General features: G+C 45.5%; 1 pseudogene; it reads right to left on the bottom strand.

Moving 5' to 3' along the window:
- Positions 1-340: 340 nt before the first annotated feature.
- On the bottom strand, positions 341-7,529 carry LOC121852302 (annotated as a pseudogene).
- Positions 7,530-7,775: the final 246 nt, after the last annotated feature.

Genomic DNA, 7,775 nt, shown 5'->3' with positions numbered 1-7,775 from the left:
AATGTTAATATTTACCCATCAGTTTGTCTGGAGGGATATTTAAAAATGTCAATTCATATTTTTACTTTATAAATATGAAACTGGACCGAATACCAGGCCTACTTACTTCTAAGGAAAACATTTTCAAATGGTTCATTGTTAAGGAGGCGCTGACATTTGCTGCATGTTTTGATATCAGGAAATTGTCTCGTGTGAATCGACTCCAACAACCTAAACATAGTGCTCAGAATACAGACCCCGAAATGTACATAACCCACACACAAGCAACCCCCTGCTCACAACCACACTCAAAAACTATTCTCCACTACTAGCAGAGCGGAACGCGACGGAACAGTCAAACTTTTCGGCTTATTATTCGCTTGGTCGGCGGCGGGGGGCGATCTGCTGCCACTCCCCCGCTTCGGCGGAGGGCTGCGAGAGCGCTTTGCCGGTTGGGGCTCCGGGAACGCCGGGTTGGTGGGGAGCGACGGGATGGTCGGGGACTGCGGGAGCGCGAGGAGCTGCGGGAGCGCGACCGGGAGCGGCTATCAGACCGGGAAGATCTGCTCGAGCGGGAGCGGCTACGGGAGCTGCACAAGAATCGCACACAAATACACAAGGTGTCAGCCGACGATAACCGACCACAACTCCATGTTATAAATCTTACATTCGTCTGTGAACGGCAATGTTCTGATAAATGCAAGGTTCAATACGTACCTCTTGCGTTTGTTTTCTTCAACAAGCTTTATTTTTCTTCCATTAATCTCCTTTCCATTAAGCTTGTCAATAGCATTCTTCATGTCATTTCTTGTAGCAAATTCCACCACTCTGTAGAAAGACAAAAAATGAAATATTAATATAAAAAAATGATTCATAATTTATCACCTTATGCCAAGACGTTATGGCAATTTTACTTGTATTTTTTTCATCCATCTATGACCACTTACCCAACATTTTGATGAATCCTGTGAGCATCAGCAAAGGTGACCTCGCCAGCCTGCCTCATGTAGTCCTTCAAATCCTGCAATGACACCACACAAGATGCTCAAATTCTCTGTATTTGACACTGGGCCAAAACATTTCCCATCAAAATCACATTTATCAAAGAGAAATGTGTTTCAGCATGTTAATGATTGCACAAAAATTTACATGAAAAATGCAATTGTTAGAATTGTATGAGAGCAAGAAGTTTAATAAAAAAAACATTATGTGGATGTCATACCCAGACAGGACCACAAAGAGGTTCCGGATGGCCAACGGACCACCACTAGCCTGACACGAGCACGTATGACACGAAGGACCCCTTTGACCGAAGACACGCACTTTCGCCCGCGGGAGAGGGACTCTGCTCCTCGGGGACGCCGCCTCGCCGGATGACGCGTTACTCTGCCCGTTACCGCCGGCCGGAATGCCAGCAAGGAGCCAGAAACCACCTCGAACCGCACGAGCAGACCCAGGCAAAGGCCCCTCTCGACTCCAGTAACGCTAGGCACGATCCTCTCCGCTGCTCGGGACGCCATCCGACTAGGAGCAATTTGTGGACCTCTGGAGACCCTGATCGGACCAACCCCGCGACAGCGACGTGGCCAAACCAACGACCCGCACGACCCTTGCCCGGTGGATCCGACACATTTTAGCGAAAAACCTGCAAATTAGCGCAGCCATGCAGAGCGAGGCTGCTAGGTAAAAGGGTTATAAAACATTGGTTACAATCACATGTCATCAATCAAAAATATAACACTTTTCACATTTTACATTAAATGCACTTCACAAACACAAAATCAGTATTTCATAAATACTAATAAAATTATTGTTTCTTCATCTTTAAAGCAATCATGTTTTAATTACAAAGTTCATAGTTACATTTAGCAATATTTCTTAAGTTTCAAACATTTCTAAAATTCAAAGAATCGTTCGACAATTAGTTATACCTGCCAACTGACAGTAGAAGACAGGTTCTCGACAACCAGGCGATGATCGGTCCTGCTTGGAGGTCCATATCTGCCACCACTACTGTAAGAAAACCAGCACAATCAAAAATCACAAACCTGAAACGTCACTCTAGATCTTCTTGTTAAAAGATGTATAGATGGGTAAACTACGCAAATGAAACAAATAGGTGGAGGGACAACATTGTAAAACAAGGCTTAATACGTATACATAATGGTAATGTTTATATTTCTTAAAATTTCGAAAAGAGCAGGGTGGGAGTGATTTTGAGAATATGGCATTTGATAATAAAATGCCACATTACAGGTGCACCCAATTGAATAAGAGCATATTACCCACGATGACTTGGATAAAAAGAAATTACACTGTAATATATAACTTCTGTCACACCGTACGTCGCCAACCGTTCTAATCGGAGATGCGGGAGCAGGGACGACAGCAAAATAAACACAAAACCACTTAAGAGGGAACAAATGATGGTCATTACCTGGCAGAGCTGGACGATGGTCCTCCTCCTCCTCCTCCTCCACGAGGGCGGTAGGTGGGCGGAGGGCCCGAGGGCCGGCGCACGAACGTGTCCATGCGATCTCCGCGAGCCCGGGGAGCACGAGCGTGTTCCACTGTCATTCTACCAAACAAAAGCGAGTTAGGAAACAGCAAACACATGAATGCTTTATCTTCACGAGTGTTTTATGAGCTGTATGGTAGCCTAACAAGTTAATGGTCAGGGCAAAACTTCTTTCCATATTTGAATTTGGCGGACTCCCAAGTTGACCAATCAAGCAATACAAATGCCTCTGTCATTCTTCAAAACCAAGAAAGCCCCTACTGAATCAGGGTCTATTGCTCCATGGAATAATAAAAAAAAATGCCAGTTATTGACATACAACAGCAACTTTCACTGTTGAGACACCATCACACGAGGCAACTTTATATAGTCCAATATCCATCTACAAGATAAGAGCAATAAACAAACCTTTCATTGTTTAGCTCCCTGCCATTCAGGTCACTGACTGCATCATCTGCATCTCTGCAATCATCAAATTCCTGTAAAAGACAAACATGCAGATTTTAGATGATTGGTGCATGACATGCTGTATAATAAAAGATGAATATTAAACAAAAGTTATTTTAAGCAACATTTTTTACTATATTTTAGCGATTGCAACGCTGTTAGAAAATGTCCAGGCACAGCTCTGTTATTCCGCTGTTGGCCTCCACACAAAGTGCGGGCCACGAGGGTTATTAGACCATACTTCACCGCGCCATTCTGTGCGGGTTGAAGACAGGGAGCACAGACATTGAGAGCACAATGGACTTTGCTGCACTCTGTTGCCTGCAAGTTGATAAAATACCTGCTACAATTGTTCCACCCACAACGACTTCGTCAACTTACCACAAACCCAAACCCTGCTTTGATGTCAATGTCTCGGATCTTTCCGTAGCCCTTGAAAAACTTCTCCACATCCTTGGTCCTGACATGTGGCCCCAGGCGCGCAATGAAAACTCGACTGGATGAACTCATGTTTAACAGCTGGCACAAGACTAACCTATGAAAATCCTGGAAACAAAACAAACAAGGAGGTTAGAAAACCATAAGCCATATGCTGTAAGGTTACAAGTAATACTCTTTGGTTCTTTCGGTAAAGTCACGTAAGTAGAAAAAATAAGTAATGCCAATGCAGCTTGCATCCCAACATACATTGGTTCATAAATTGTCAAGATATTCCAAAGCAAGCATTTATTATCATAATTCCTTACAATGTGTTAATTTCTTAAGTCTGGATAAAAGTTGTGCAAGGAACATTGCTTCATGTGTATTGACCGTTGGGATATTTACTACCCCGAGAACATGGAGTCATTTTATTTGCTAACACCAGCTTAGTATTATGGCCTACTGGCATGTGGAGTTGCCCAAACGCATTTATCTAGGTTAAAATTTGTTGTAAATTCGACTAACATAACGGACACGAATGTAGAATCGTACGAAATGTTATACTGTTAAGGTCTCAAAAACCCGATATTATTCTGCAGTGTAATACTGTATTCTTGACGTCATTGCATTAATCTGTGGGTGTCACTCTGCACTTGAGTTATATAACTTAATTGTGGCAAAGGAGGGGAACCGGATACTTTTCAAACAAATGGTTTGCGTTTCGTAAAATAAACCAATCGATAAATTCGTTGCACTTAAATGACGATAATTTCCGTGCGTACACATGGCGATATGGTCGCGATGGCGCAATTATTGACACGCTGCCCCATATGAACCCGGCCGCATGGACATCACTTTTCATATCCAGGGTGACGATGTAGGGTCAAACGACAACCCATGCCGACACGCCGTTAATAGACGGACGACTTATTTATGGCTTGAGCCACAGCTGGACATGGCTTGTTATTTTACAGTGCGGGAGGAAATCTTTACTTAAAAATTCAAGCAAATGTCGGCCCTTAAGAGCTGCCCAACTTCCATAAAGTGACATTAACCTCGACACAGCCCGAGGTGCGAGAGCGAGCCTCGTGATAATCCCCTCCATATATCAACTTACAACTCAGAACCTTTAAGAGCAAGTTTATTTACAACAATCCCAACACGCACATGGGGCCCATTGCAATATCAACTGCGCCAGGAGGGCTTCACATGCACCCCTCACGCTTTACATTCCCTAGCTCGCACAGGCAAGCCGCGTGTTTAACGAGCAACGCCATTGGCTCCGCGTGCGTCACGTGGGGGTACGGCGGGGCCAATGAGGAGCGGGGAAGAAGCGGCGGGCGCGCATCCGCGCTACGGATTCTAACGCGTGCCTCCATCTTGCAACTCCGTCCATCTTGTTGTGTGTGGGGAGGTTATGAAGCGTTAAAATGTCGAATTAAAGGAAACGTTAAAAATAAAACGAGCACAAATTCACGGCAAAAGGTCAAGTGCCAAATTTACTGCAAGGTCCCTAACTCAATAATTCGCGCGTAAAGCGGATCTGTCAATTCAATCAGTTGCGTTACACGTCGGTTCAACACGACGACACTTTATTTTAACACTTGGGAAGATTAAACGGCGAAACGTATCTCGTACAGTATATTCACGATTGCATTAAAGGGGCTTAATAATAAAGGATGTTTTCACGAACTTTGCTTGAGCGACGTTACATTACTTTAAATATTTTTTTTAAACGAGAATAGGCACACGATCGGTGAAGCCATCGACTAAGCGTTTGGCATACTTGTAAACACACTGTACAAGCCATGCCGTGACCAATGTCACCTCGGCTACACCTTCCACTCATAGAAGCACCGTATCCGAACGGAAGGGGGACCAAGACCTCGCTGCTGTACGACCTATAACCCTCCGCTCGCCACGTCAACGAATACAAGCAGCAAAACAAGGCGATGTGTGTATGTGTGTGGGCGAGCTCGTTACCTTACAGCCTCCGCTCCCCACGTTCGCTTTGTCTCCGCCAAATGAACCTACGCCGCGTCCGCCCGCGTGCTTTTAATATCCCAGTCCGCACAGGCGGCAGCGGCTCTCCTCGACGCGTGATTGGTTAGTTTCTATTCTCACCCCCCCCACCCGGCCACACTCGCAGCCCACGTGGTCTTAATAGTCGCTCTCGACCAATCGCGCGCGCGCGATTAAAAAGGAAGCGACATATGACGTCACGACGAATGTGCGTGCGTGACCAATCGCGCGCGCGCGCGATTAAAAAGGAAGCGAAATATGACGTCATGACGAATGTGCGTGCGTGACCAATCGCGCGCGCGCGCGATTAAAACGAAGCAAAATATGACGTCACGGCGAATGTGCGTGCGTGACCAATCGCGCGCGCGCGCGATTAAAAAGGAAGCGAAATATGACGTCATGACGAATGTGCGTGCGTGACCAATCGCGCGCGCGCGCGATTAAAAACGAAGCAAAATATGACGTCACGGCGAATGTGCGTGCGTGACCAATCGCGCGCGCGCGCGATTAAAAAGGAAGCGAAATATGACGTCATGACGAATGTGCGTGCGTGACGCAATGTCGCCATTTTGTACGCACTGTGTAGATTGTTTACGCGAGTGACGTCATCCACAGTTATCCAGGTGCGTGGCGTGATACGAATTGTGAGAAGAGGGTTTCATGCTTTTTAGGAGGCTCAAAAGAAAGCTGTCTCTGGTGTGGACCAATCAGTTTCAGAGACAATGCATATGTTATCAGAGTGTTGTTTTTTGTTTGCATTCTGACCACAAGTATTGTGGTTAATGCAGACATGATTCCTTGGAAAAGGTTTCAGTTTGGTGTTTTAACATCTTAACACCTGTTTTGTTGCCAGAATAAACTCCTTAAAAAAAAATTTTTTATTAACAACTTCGTTTAACTCACGGTCGAGAAGTACGTCAATCATGCGGCGCCTGCTCCCACATCAAGGCTTACTTTAGTTAATTGATTACTTTATAAATTAATCTTCAATGTACAACTTTTGTTTGTGTGGAGTGAGGGTGCCCGTAACTCGTTCACACGGAGCAGGCGCGCCTGAGACACGTGGCGCCTGCTTCTTGGCGAGGCGATTCCAGAGTTTAGGGACCGCGGAGTTTTTTACCTACACAAACATATATATAAATAATAAACCGTCTATACAAAATGTCGATTTTGATACAGGCATGCATTGTCACCGGATCTGAGTACGTGTGCAAAATGTTGAATTGATTCGACAACGGGAAGTGGACGAAATGTAGATTACAAGATTTGACCACGACACAGGAGCCAAGTTAAGTAAAACCGTTGAAAAAAGGTGAAAACCTATTTTCATATTTTGGTACTGGCAAAGGAGGTCCCATGATGTGATACGAACTATCTAAATAATCGGAATATTTAAACTGGAGGAATCGGATGAGTTTGAAACTCTTTTTCACAGATCTCCAGAATACAAAACTATTTTTTTTACTTTACCGGGTGAGGCCCATCGAGCTTAAAAGCTCTGTTTTTCAGAAGCGACACCCGGCCACAAATGATAGCCCATCAAAAGTGGCTTATCACGTGGATATTTATAGCAGCCAAATACTTATGTGTAGTGACATAGCGCGGACTGCTGTCCAACAGTTAGCGCACACGCCGGCGAGCATATACACGGGTGTGCCGGCAGGGCTGAGGAACTGGGGCAAGGGTCACAAAAGACCTCATCGGGAAGCTCCTGGAACCCGCTAGTGAGTTCGAGAAAGAAGGCGCCAGCCGCGCCGAGTAGAATAAAAGCAGCGGAGAACGAGAGCTCCAGGCTGCCGGTTCTGGGAATGGACTCGTTCGTCGCCGCTGTCGTCTTCGCCGCCTTCGTCGCTGCCGCCTTCACTCGATAATTGTGCGGCCGGACAGTTGTTGGCTGTCTCGGTCGATGCCGTCGATGCAACGCGGTTAGGGTTGAGTCTGGGCTGGGTTGTACGGCAACGGGAGCGAGAAAGGAGGCGATCCTGTGTGTGAACGACCAAAGGGTGTTACAATTAAAGAAGGTGCATCCTGCAAGTACCACGTCTCCGACTTGTGCTACACTACAAATGCATAGCTGTCAAACCGATAGGGTTTACCCCGTATTCTTGAACAGGGAAATTGAGTTTTCAGGTCCATACGGCATACGGCCGTTTCAAAACGGGCAACACAATGTATTTGAGTTTCTCCCTTGTGATGGGACTTTGTAGGATGAACATTGAGATTTCTAAGGGAAGGGGTGACCAATAAGGTCTGAATTGGTCTGTAAAAAGGTAGACACTGATACGGGGTTGACAGGTATGGAAAGGTGAGAGGAGGTTTAAAACCCAAACGAGTTCACATTTTCGCACTTAACCTCTGATGAATTTGAAATCTTGTAACTGTAAACGCT

This window comes from Callorhinchus milii, unplaced genomic scaffold (assembly GCF_018977255.1).
Source record: "Callorhinchus milii isolate IMCB2004 unplaced genomic scaffold, IMCB_Cmil_1.0 Scaffold714, whole genome shotgun sequence".
NCBI classification, from domain to species: Eukaryota; Metazoa; Chordata; class Chondrichthyes; order Chimaeriformes; family Callorhinchidae; genus Callorhinchus; species Callorhinchus milii.
The sequence above is the reverse complement of the archived record's forward strand: the minus strand, read 5'-3'. Positions and strand labels throughout refer to the sequence as shown.